The sequence below is a fragment of the Gallus gallus genome, chromosome 9 (genome assembly GCF_016699485.2).
Source record: "Gallus gallus isolate bGalGal1 chromosome 9, bGalGal1.mat.broiler.GRCg7b, whole genome shotgun sequence".
In the NCBI taxonomy this organism is placed as follows: Eukaryota; Metazoa; Chordata; class Aves; order Galliformes; family Phasianidae; genus Gallus; species Gallus gallus.
The window spans coordinates 10,597,677-10,610,167 of record NC_052540.1 but is presented as its reverse complement, the minus strand read 5'-3'; the positions used below and the strand labels follow the sequence as shown (position 1 = coordinate 10,610,167).

Sequence of the window (12,491 nt, the reverse complement as noted above, 5' to 3'; positions counted from 1 at the left end):
TGTTTCATGTTCACAAAATTAATGTGATTTTTATTATCAAAAGTGAGAAATATGGTTCTAGATATCATTCAGCACTCACACACTTACATCACCTGAATTAAACACCCTCAAAATATTTGAACTGAAGCATCCCTAGATGCGTTTAGTTGTGATGCTCAGGGACATGATTTAGCGGAGGGTTGTTAGTTAGGGTAGTATGCTTAGGTCATGGTTGGACTCGATCTTTAAGGTCTTTTCCAACCTGAGTGATTCTATGATTCTATGGTCCATCTCACAATCACTTAAACAGACAGAACCATGTGCATGCTGAAGGGACACATCCCGTAAGTTAAGGCACGGACAGCGCACACGGACAGAGCACAATGAGCTCTTTAGGGAAACAATTTTTTTTCTCTCTTTGGTTTGTAGAGCATCTATTTTATCACAGTAGACTTTTCAGTTTGGCCTTCACTGATGTACCGAAGATCTCACTTGGGAATTCAGAATGATAATTTTTCCCCCACTTCCCTTGAACAATTAACTGTAATCTGCAATGCAGCAATAATTTACAATGTGGCTCTAGGCAAAAAGCCTACTGCAGATTCTCTGCTAGAAATGCTATTAACACATCTAATATCAAGGTCATTCTCAAAGCCTTTCAAGTGCATCTATAGAATTTTCACATTTGTTTGCCTAGGGTTAAGCTTTAAGGTCGACTACATTAACAGACACAAGTAAGATCTGGTTTTACTGAATCTGTTTTAAGATTTATTGCCAAATGACTTTCACGTCTTAGGAAGCAGAAGCTCCAAACATAAAAGCAGCTCCAACAGAAACATTTATATACAGACTCATTTAAAAGATTGCAGAGCCTATCTGTCTTGATACTATGACATCTAAATACACCGCATTGTTGTTTTTAGGGAGTTCAAATGTTGACCTCCGTATATTTTCTTACATACTAATAAAATGAATTTAAAACTTAAAATAACCTGTTATTTCAAGTGCTTGTAAGTTTTAGGCAGTTGGCAGTAAATTTACTTTTATATAAATAAATGTTATCTCATTACCAACAATCTCCATTAGAATCTAGCAGACCATGAAATAGACTTTGCAAGATCAAGCAATGTGCTAAGGCCCAGAAAAACATTATTTTAGCTCCCAGCTTCAGAAATTATGAGGGAAATGAAGCACTATATTACAGTTTGAGGCACATACACTAAATAAGCCTTTTTAGTCAGAGGCATTAGGAAAGAGAAGAGGAGATTATTCATAACTGCAAAAAGTACGGTCAGGTTATTTGGCACCTGTTCCTTACTTTAATTTCCTACCGCTTTTAACTTCTTATAGAATGTGCTTTTACCAGACAAGAGGTTGTAATACTTCCAATATAGGATAAGCTCATTTTAGACAGCAGAGGAGACAACTATATTCTAACACATTACCAGAAGCAACTTGCCTATTCAGAGCAAAAAATATTTGCACACGTATGGTATGAAAAAAAATCAAAGCAAAGCAATAAAAAAAGTATATCGACTAAATGTAATACTGAGGCATCATATCTTCAATTGGCATTTAAAGTCTGGGGGAGTCTGAATATGTGAGAGAGACAGCTTTTGCATACAGCTTCAGGTCTGGCAAAGAACACAGACAGAACTAGATGGTGATGGTGGTGGGTGATCCAAAGAAACTGTGAAGTTCAGAGGAGACCTGTAGAGGGGTTAGGTGAGCCTGGTTTCCTGAGAAGGTGACGCTTACTTGGCCACGCTCTCAGGGCAGGTTTTAATCCATGGCTGATTCTGCCAGTTCTGTAAAGGTTGCTGTGATTTCCAGCTTGACTACAAGCCTAAAGGTTTCCCGTAAATTGTGCCTGTAGGTAAGACAGACCCAAATTAGCGTATCCAAAGCAAGAATATCTGGTCAATTATAATATTAAAGGTTTTGTTTTTCAGCAGCCGTTTGACCGGTTAACATTCTTTTCTCCTAACCTTAACTCTGCTGTCCTGTCTTGCAGCATGATGGAAAGCAAGGGAAAGGGCTTACAGCACACCAAAGTCCACAGAAAACAAGTTTTATTTAAGAAACAAGGTGTTTCTCATAGCTAAAGAAAGTATATTTTCCATTCTGTGAATGCTACATTAAAAAAAATTATAAAAGGAGAAAATGTTGCAAGCCAAAATTTAAAATTCTGTATTTAGCACTTCTTCAAGCCTTACTTTTTCTTAACCCACATGTGAAGTTATCAGAATCAATTCTAGAGCATGGAAATGCAGATGTGGCCTTCAATCCCTACTCTTGTCTGAAAAACAAGGCAGAGCTTTGAGAAACACTGAGCAAACAACAGGCCATCTGAGGATACTGCATCCAGCAGCAGCTCCGTGCCTCGCCCCCAGCCAGTCACTGTGTTGTGTTCGTTTTCTGTAACCTGGAACAGAGGATTAGGGCATTTTTTGTTTTATTTTTGCTTGCTTGTCTGTTTGTTTTGCAAGAAGCGCAAAGCCCTTTCCAACCTTCATCTCCCAGGATTTAGTACTCCTTAATTACCCGGCTATCTCCCCAAAATACTGTGAAGGCAGGGTAGGAAAAAGCATCTCCAAAGGTCCTTAGAAGACAGAAAAAGCACAGATACACAAAAGTCAGGACGTGCTGAGGACATGACGAAATGTGCAAGGGGCTTTAGAAGATTGGGGTACATAGATGAGGACTTTCGTAACTAAATCCAATTCAAAAAGAGAGACTGTGCAGGTGTCAGCTCTAGAAGACCTAAGGACCCCCCAGCAGCCCTGCATTCAGATAGGACACCCCTTTCAGGCTGATGAGGTAGGAGTTAATTAGTAACTTCTATGGGGAGTGCTTTAACTACTAAACATTCTGCTCCACTGAAGACAAATACTGCAGGCACTAATGTATGTCTTTAACAGACATAAGCTCACTCTCCGCAGGGCTCTCCCAAAAAGCTGTGCCTGCTCTTAGCTGGACTGGATCTTTTCAGTGACTTGAAATACATCTCAGTTCTTCCATTCAGACAGCTCCTGTCTCAGTGCCTGGAGCAGATTCTCAAGAGTTAACTTCCACTCATTCCCTCCTGTCATGGTTACCACAGACTTGCATAGCTTTTTCCCCGCAGAGTTTTTCTCAACCAGTCAGAAAACAATTCCCATCCACACCATCATAATTAGGCCACGTTCAATAATCTACTCATCAACTGAGGTCAGTTTATCACGTCTCCTAAAAAGACAACATTATTCCCCAAATCTGAGAGACTTAAATTGTTGAAATAAAATACAGTCCTTATGTACTTGTAACAGCAGCCTTTGCGAATCTGTAGATTTCACGACACATTTTAGGACTGAGTTAACTTCTGCATAGCAGCCCATACAGTGTTGTCCTTTGGATTAGGGGCTGGAATACTGTTTCGGCTCATTCTGGACAGCTTTTGCACCACATCTCCTACAGCAAGCGGCTGGGGACGGGCAGGAGGCTGGGAGGGGACACGGCTAGGATAACAATAAACACCTTCTATTCTCCCTTAGCTGCTCAAATCTCCTTCTCAAGTGCTTCTGAAGCCCCTGGACATCAAGACCTACGAATGTTACTTAACTGCACACATCTTGCCACTCGTCTGGGCCCATCTGATGTTATGAGAACTGACTGCTCAGGTGCCACAGTCACTAGACATTTAGCACACATTTCTGCAGTGAGCTTCCTTCCACTCTCCCTCAAAAAAATGACTCTCAAATTATGGAATAAAAGTCATAGAGGCAGAGGGAACTGACTTTTCACCCCCGAACAACATGCGTTTGTTTTTTTTAAAGTATTTATGGAAATGTGTCTTTCTCTAAGAAAAAAAAAATACAGCTTCAGTGTCATTTCACTTTATGGCCCATTGTACACATAACAGTATGTGTTAAAGTAACTAGTAAAGCCCTCCCTTCAAAGTACTGAATGCAGCTGGGGGTAAGCAGACTGGCACACTATGAATGAATTAGCAAACCAAAATAGAAAGTTCAGGGATCATATATTATCCAGCATGGCTTAACGCCTCATTTTTAAATAGTCACATTTAAAGACCGATTGTTCCAGATGGCATTTGGTTGATAATTTGCAGCTTCGCTGACAATGTTTACTAGAGATGTTAAATGAAAAGAGACAAATAAAAATGCAGTGTTATGGCAGCATTGTGAAATGGGTTTCTTAGCTCTTGAAGGCTTCGTAGGGGCCTTCTAGGAGCTTTATAGGAACAAGTGCTATAGGAAGCGTAAAGCTGCTTTCCTGGAGGGCAGATTTCTCTCAGTTTTGCTAGGAAAAAATGTCTGTTTATCCACTAACAGGCAAAGTGTCTCTGTGGAACAGATCCGTGGGAACTCCAGTGACCGTATATGAGTACTTGGGGAAAATAACGCTTTCAATAGCACATCTTTCATCTACTATTAGTGCACTGAATCTGATATACATTTGTTGCACCATAACTACATTTAAAGGTTATGAGAAATATGTAATGGAAATGTGAAATTTAAGAAAACGGTCATAATCAAAGTTCCAAATACTAAAGAAGAATTATAATCAGTTCTACTCTCTGCACACAATTCCAGAACAATCCTTTTTAATCTTTACCTTTTTAATCTAATTTGGGAAGATGAAACAGGAGTTCCATACTCATATATTACTTTTTTAAATTAATGCTGTAAAATTCATTTTTATAAGTGCATTTTAAACCACACACTGAAAGAGCCTGTTCATTAATCAAAGAAGGACCAAAGTGTATGAATTTGATATTCAGACTCCCTCTCATTGAAGGGGAAAAATAATAACCCCTGGTTACCATGCTAAGCTAAAACTAATTTTAGAGTTGCTAAAGCTAACATTTAAAAGTAACAACTTGAGGGACTGTTTCAAACAGCAACATTGACTTTGTGTAAATCAAGGACAAACCATACTACAGCTCTTACTGAGGAGCTCCTCTTTTTTCGCTATGTCTGACTTTAAACAGAAAGCAGCAGAGAAGAAAATGAAATGGAACAATGCGCTCCCACGCTTCTTATTCAGCAACTGAAAGTAAAACTGGTTTACTGGCATATGTCTAACATTTAGAGAGCACAGTCTTTTTTTTATTATTATAAAGGCCATTTAATTGCATAATCAGATTGATGTAGTTATGGTCATACTTTCCTAAACATTTCATTTGCACTTAATTTTCTATTCCAGTCTTTAAAAACAAAAACTAATGGGCAGCAATCCTGGAGTGTATTTAGGTTACATCTGGTCTAGAAATAATTTCCTCTGGTGCCTAATAAAGCTTTCCTGAAAGGATGCACAAAGATAATGGTCTTCAAGCAGATTTTAAACTAATACAAAGGTAAACTCAATTCTGTGTGACTTGTTTTAAACTTCAGTTTGATTGTGTGTGTTCAAGTGTTTTGCTGCATCAATTTAGCAGTGCAGCGTGGGGAAAGTTTCAGTGTTTGAGCATTAATCTTCAGAAGTCTGATCAATGGAGACAGACTTGTTCTGATCCACTCAAGCTGACAGGAAAGCTCCAGAATACACAGAACCAAGAGCACAAGGATATCTTTCTCTTCCAAGAGAGAAGGAGAAGTTACTGCTGGAAGTCTTAAGTCATTTTCCACAGAGGTCCACCTTATGAAACCCTGTACAGGCAAATAATATCAGATTCTGGTATGGCATGTAAATGCATTTATTTCACAGTATTGTGATGAGTGATTTTTTTGTACATATGAAACCCTAGGAAACCTAACCCAGCAATACCATATATGCTAAAAATCAAAATAGTGCAGATTTTTCACATATTTTACATTTCAGGATTAACCGATTCCTTGCCACGTCTCAGCCTCTCTTCTGCACTTCAGTTTACTTGTTTCAGCAAATTGCAGAAGTATTTTCAAGTCCACTTTGCAGAGGACTCCCCAGCTCCCCTGAGTCTACACATCTGAATTTTCCTTCTGTGAAACCTGAAATGGGTAAAGGCAGGAAGAAACAGAGTGGAATATTATCATACCTCTCCTATTAGGCTTTGAAGTCTTTCCTGTTTCATGTTTTGCAAGTAAATAAATGTACGTGTAGTATGAAGCTTGAAAATCCACTCCTCTAACAAAGAGATTTCCACAGTTTACTGGAAAGCCCCACTTATGGCACTTTACTTACCTAACAGGCTTGCTCAGCAGGCTTGAAGTTTCAGAAACCAGAGTACTGCAGGGGGTGAAGATGGTGGGCAAAGTCTTAGCCCTGAAACGGCTACTTGAAATAAATGTCTTGTGCACCAACTGAAGTCATCTCTTCTACATCCTTCACTTCTGGAACCTCATCCTTTTCTTACTGAATCATAAAGTAGCAAGAGAATGCCTGCCTCCCTGCTGTCACAGTGCCTACAGACAGTACAAAATCATAATAGTGAGACTAGCAAACAGCAACATACAATGCAAAAAGGGCTCATTCTGTTCTTACCTTTTCCCACACCTTTTGTTCATCCACCCACACATGGTATTCTGCCTAAACAGTTGTTCTCTGGGTCAAGATTACCTTCTTGCTTTCTTATTTCATGGAGAAACGTCTAGGTCCTTGCAATGCCTAGACATTACCACCATATTAATTACTTCTATTAATAATTATATTATTGTTAAAGCTACTATGATATCATTAAAAGTAAGACTTGTAACAGCATCATAATCAAGCCCAGGCTTTGCTTTGATGTATGTGAGCCTGTTCTTGAAAAATCATTAATAAAATACAACTTTAGCACTTAAACATTACACACATCTCTTGTTCATGGTCTCTGTGCAGTAGCAACCAGTACTGCTCTTTCTGAAACAACTGTCTAGAAACACCAGTCTGCAAGAACTGGTAGAGTGCTGCACTGACTAATAACATAACGCTAAGGGAAACTCAACTTGATTTTAAAAATGCATACATGTGACAACACTGTATGCTTTCACAGTTTTATTTTATCTTCAAACACTACTGCATGGATAAAACAGATGTAAGCATAAGCGTGTGACCAACACAGCTTTGCCTAAGCCACAGTGACCTGCGCTGTACTTCAGCATGGTACCTGATAGCAGAGGAAGTGCAGCCCAGGGTAATGAGAGTAGAAATAGCCATTATTTACTATTCTTTTGTTAGAGGTGTTTGTGCTTTTCTGGACTCTGCTTACAAAACACAGCATTGTATTCCAAGGACTTTTGAAGGAAGGACTTCTTTTGTACAGAGTGGAACAGTAGGAAAGGAAGTTAATTCAATGCTCACTTGGAGAGATCTCTCCAGGGATTTTCAGAGATTCTTGATCATGTCAGTGCTGTTTGCTAGAGCAAGAACATCTCCTGCTTCCTTTAACTAGAAAAAAAGAATCTCAACCACTCTTCCCTGGTTCCGTCTTCTTCATCAGCTGTCCATGATGATGAGTGGTATTCTCTTTCAAGTTCTTCACAAATTCTTTTGTTTCACTGAAAACCAAGGCAATATCAAAATCTAATTTTCTTGTAGAAATATTACCATTGTACATCATTTAGCTGCCATGAAAAGATCCTTTATTGCAAGGCATTATTAAAATAGAAGTTTTATGCTCATAAAATAGGAGAATGTTAAGAGGTTCACCATGGCCTGCTACCTTAACTAACAATTAATGCACCTATTATTTTCTCTTTTTTCACTAGGAAAACAAGTTAGCAGAAAAGAGGATCTAGCCTAGAATTAAAGTAGTTAAATGTTACAAAACTTAAACAGACTTCATAAAGTAGTTAAATATGATTGAGTTTTAGTATATTCAGCAAGTAATCTATGTACTACCCCCTTCCCATACTCAGATTCGAGAAATGTGGTTTGGAAGTATAAGAACGTTCTCAGGAATCTTGCAAGGAAAACAAACAAATGAGCACCTTCACAGATAAACAAAGTAGGATGCATAAAAAGGATACCTGTGAAACTTTTAACTCAACAAATAAGTATGTACTATTTTTAGGAGGGCTGCCTGGTTTTGATGCCCTTGAACACAGGGAACATTTTTCACAAGAGGCCAAATTACTTCAAAGAATGTCTGACATTACTTAAAATTGGAAAAGCCACACAGCATTTTAAGCCTTTCATCTCATTTCCCTCTACACTTTGACAAAATGCTACAGATGTCAGGGGCTACTTAAAGGAAGCTGTGATTCACCAGTTAGCCATCTCTACATGTTAATAAGACAACCAGCAAGACTCTAGAAGTCTTTTCTAAAGGCTAGAGAAAGATGGGCCCAAATAGATCATAAGAGGTGCAGATCCTTGAATGGCAAACACCCGATCTGAATACACTGTCAGTTCTCTTTATGGGATTCACCTGATCATACTGTTCAGCTGTGATTCACTGTGAATTAGTACTCAGTACCCTTTTTGTTACACTTATTTATAGACAGTCAAAGGGTGGTTGGAGGAGAAAACTTCCCAGTAACCGGACTGGAGATGTGAAGGAACCCACAAGACACACAGTTATCATCTGAGTTAAACGCTCACTTCATTTCAACGGGAGCCTGGTAAAGCTATGCTGGCTGAAGGCTGCCATGGGAGGCTTCCTTTTGCAAGCCACCACCTTGCGTCGAACTGAGCTAGGAGGTAACACATCCCAAGCCCAAGAACTCTGAAACATTTGGAAGCGAACCATTCTGTCTCCACCTGCTTGCTGCTTTTGTTCCCTGGAGAGCAACTAGCATACACCAACACCTGGCCTTAAGATTCCTCTGTCGTTCGATAAGAATAAGGAAAAGCAGGAGTCCCGTTTATTCTATCTCTTGATTGCAAAGCAGAAAACAGCTACCAAAAGGAAATCAGCTGAACAAAAGATCAACATCTACATGGAACTCAGAGCGATTATGGGCTACTGAACAGATTTCCTTCCGTGGACATCTCTGAGCTGCCTGCATGAAGAGACTATTTCAGCAGACATCCTCTCCTCATTGTTTCTTCTTTAGAAGAAACAACTCTTACCCCAGTTCACAGTCTTCTAATTATATTCCTTTTCTTTTTGCTAAATACTGAGTACAAACAAATCTCAACAACAGATCCTGACTCCCCAATAACCTGCTCTTCCTGCAATTCAGTATGCTGATATCATTGTATACCAGATGCGTATTAATATCTTTAGCTCACTGGGAACAAAAGCTCTTCTAAACGTAATCTCTTCTCTCTGGGTGACTTCCCAGTGTGCTTGGGGTGTTTTGGGGGTTTCTATTTTGTTCTGTGTTTGACTCACAAAACATGGCTCACTCCCCCTGCAAGGCATATAAAGTAAGAGAAGTTTGATTTGCAACTCCAGTTTTATAGCATGTTGTGATTGTAAATCCCCAAATTTTTTAGACATACAAACCTCCCAGATGTCTTTAATAGTCAGATCCTGTTTTTTTCACTTATCTTCCAGTTACTCCCCTGTTCCCACAGACATTTTCCCCATCTGCCTTGCCATTTCATCCCACAAGTTAGAACTGTCCAAAGGACATTACATTTTAATATACATATTTAATATCATTTATATAATAGAAATAACTTCTCTACCTGGAAGACAGTGAATTAGGAATATTTCTAAAGTATCAAAAAGGTGACAAAAACATTACCATAGATAAATGCTTTTTTTTATGCAGCTCAGGTCTTGCCTGCTGCAGAACTGCACAACAGCAACGAGTTCCCTCCTTCACCTTACCTGCAATGCACAAGCAATTATTCTGTATTGAACTTAGGCTTAATTAGCAAGAGAGAGTACAAGCTTCAACAACTCAGTTAATCCCTGTGTACTCTGTAAAAACCTCTGGGATGAAAACCATGTCCCTCTAACTCAGTTATCAGTTTCTATTTCCCAATTTCATCCTGCATCTCTGTGTCTTCTTAATTACAAAGCAAACAAACAAAGAAACCCTAAAGATTTTTTTTATTTGCACCATGCATGTATTTTTATTTCCCCTATACGATACCTGATCTGTCTTCTTGTCATGATCACAATGCAGCTCTGACATGACATGATTCTTTATGTGATGGATAGTGCAAGCTACGTGAACACTGGCTAATAGAAACCCACCTGTCACAGCTAAAACATGCCAAGCAATTTGCTCCACAGCGACAGCAGATTAATCAACAGAGCAGCTCATTGCTTAGACACACACTCTAGCATGGCTGGGGCTTTGGCATCTCATAGGAAAAGAAATAAATGCAGCAAGGAAGCCAATGGAATGCAGGCAGTCAGGCACTGATGTGAGACTGCACCTGGACTTACCATGCTTTACCTACCTAGGTTGTGCTTGCTTCCTCCACACAACAATACCATCCTTTGTTTCATGCCTCAAACCACCATTATTATTTCTTGGCTTCTTGAGGTGTAGTTTGAGGTTTGGTGAAGATACTTTTGCTAAAAAAAATGACATTGACAGCAGTATATCCTTGGAAACTTGTAATGTAGCTATAGCTTGCAGTCCCATGTGCTTTCAATTCATACAAATGCACTTCACATTGTGACCAATGTAACAAACCTACAGAATACATTTTTGTTTGTTTGCATAACTGAGAAGTTCGGATAATCTTCTAATAAAGGGCAGTGCTGGACGGGTATCACTCCAACCAAAGGACAATAACAGTAGCTGCAATGGCATTCAGACCATCATCAACTGTGGAGATAATACCTTTGCAATAATATATTATGGCAAATATATACATATACATGGATGTTTGTAGGTATAATTGAAGTTTGTTTTTACATATTTATCCACGTAAGATTTGTGTATATGTGTTTATATTTGTATGCATACATAATTTGCATAATGACACCTGTAAAAAAAATAGATAAATGATACACAGTCTTTAGAGCTGAGAGGAAACTCAGTCAACACAGCACGCAAATCAGCCCACAGAGAGCCAACCGCAGTGAGCTGTCAGGGACTGGGCTCACACTAATGTTTTGGTTGGGGCAACAAGGCAGGTTTGAAGAGAGCCACTCAATTACTTTCAGATGAGGGCTTGGCTGCAGAGCAGTGCCGATGCATATGAACCAGGTTCCTCACAGAGAAAAATCAAGCCAGGGGAACCTACCCATGCACATGCCGAATGTCTCCCAAGCCCTGACAGACCCATGCAAGAACAAACTGCTAATTGCACATATACATACTGAAGGTGTTCAGCTCATAAGATAAGACTGGACATACGCTGAAACAAAATCCCAGACACACGGCAGTAAGGATGTCAGGGCTTTGGCCTTAGTGGGAGATGAGTTTCAAAACCAAAAGCTGAAGTATGCTTTGCCATATGCATGTAACTGTGGACATGCACTGTACAAGTACTGCCCTCTCATTCACTGAGTGTTTGCTGTTAATAGAAAGAGCTCCCTTAAAGACAGCTATGCTTGGAAGTTGTTGACAGCTACATCTGCTCTCTGCCAGAGCTAAAAATTTACCCTTAGTCAAATAAGTATGACCACATTAAGCTCAACCATCTCGAGGTATAGTCTGCAAAATCAGTGTATCTAAATAAACAACCAGAATTGCTCTTGTTAGTCTACAGGAGGTGGAATAATAAGGCCCATTATTGGTAGATTCATTTCCTACGGGGTAACACAAAGTCAGCAAGTTTGAAATATCCCTGTGATTTTTTCTGCTCTCAAAATTTGTATCATATTTATGGCCCACATCAGGCCTGCCTAAGGAGCCAGACCCCTTTTCCTACATTGAAACTGTAAGCTGATTTGCAATAGTTTTTAATACAATAAAAACATCAAAAATCCCCACAAGAAAACTGACAGTTTTCTTATTAAAAATATATTGTAAAAAATATCTGTTGAAGTCCACGTGACGTAACTGCATACATATTAGACTTTACAGAACTAGACATTCCAGCCTCAACAACCACAGAAGTTGAAAACACCCAAGTCAAAATTAAGTTATGTTAACAGTTGGCAGCAACGAAATCAGCTGCTTAACTATTTTGAGGATTTTCAGAACTATTTGTGGAGAGGAAAAAACACAACAAAACCAAGATAAAAATCCACTAAACTTGTAAATCTCATTTCTTTATCAGGACAGAAGGCTTCCATTTGGCTAAGCCACGGTTATACCAATGATGCACTAAATGGATACGCTAAGCCTCCACAAAGAACATCAAAGCTAGACAGCAGCACTGTGTTTAGAATAGGAAGATGCACATTACAGTTTGACAAACAGCCACACTACTTGAAACCCAGACCTACGAAAAGTAATATGCAGCTGAACTCAGGCTGTATATTAAACAGTACATTTTGCTTTGAAGTATATTCTGCATTCATATTCAGTTCTCAGAAGACAGGAGTTAAATCAGCAAATACAGAAAACAGCTTAGACACTTTCTTTTCAAGTCAGAACTTCCCTGCTCTGGCCTGAACATGCAAGTCAGTCTTCGTGGCACCTGCACATTACTCGAGTTCCTCCTGTCTGTCAAGCTTTTGAACCACACAGAACAGGTACATTCTCATACTTCGAGAGTGGCAACAGCAGACTAATCTGCTGCCAGAACAA

The 12,491-nt window shown here is 39.2% G+C and overlaps 1 long non-coding RNA gene across 1 annotated transcript; it reads right to left on the bottom strand.

Annotated features, from left to right (window-relative positions):
- Nucleotides 1-5,658: 5,658 nt before the first annotated feature.
- LOC112532996 lies at nucleotides 5,659-9,437 on the bottom strand. The gene is made up of 2 exons (XR_005862408.2): nucleotides 6,142-9,437; nucleotides 5,659-5,948 (listed from the first exon to the last, which is right to left on the bottom strand). It is a non-coding gene; the product is annotated as an uncharacterized LOC112532996 (long non-coding RNA).
- Nucleotides 9,438-12,491: the final 3,054 nt, after the last annotated feature.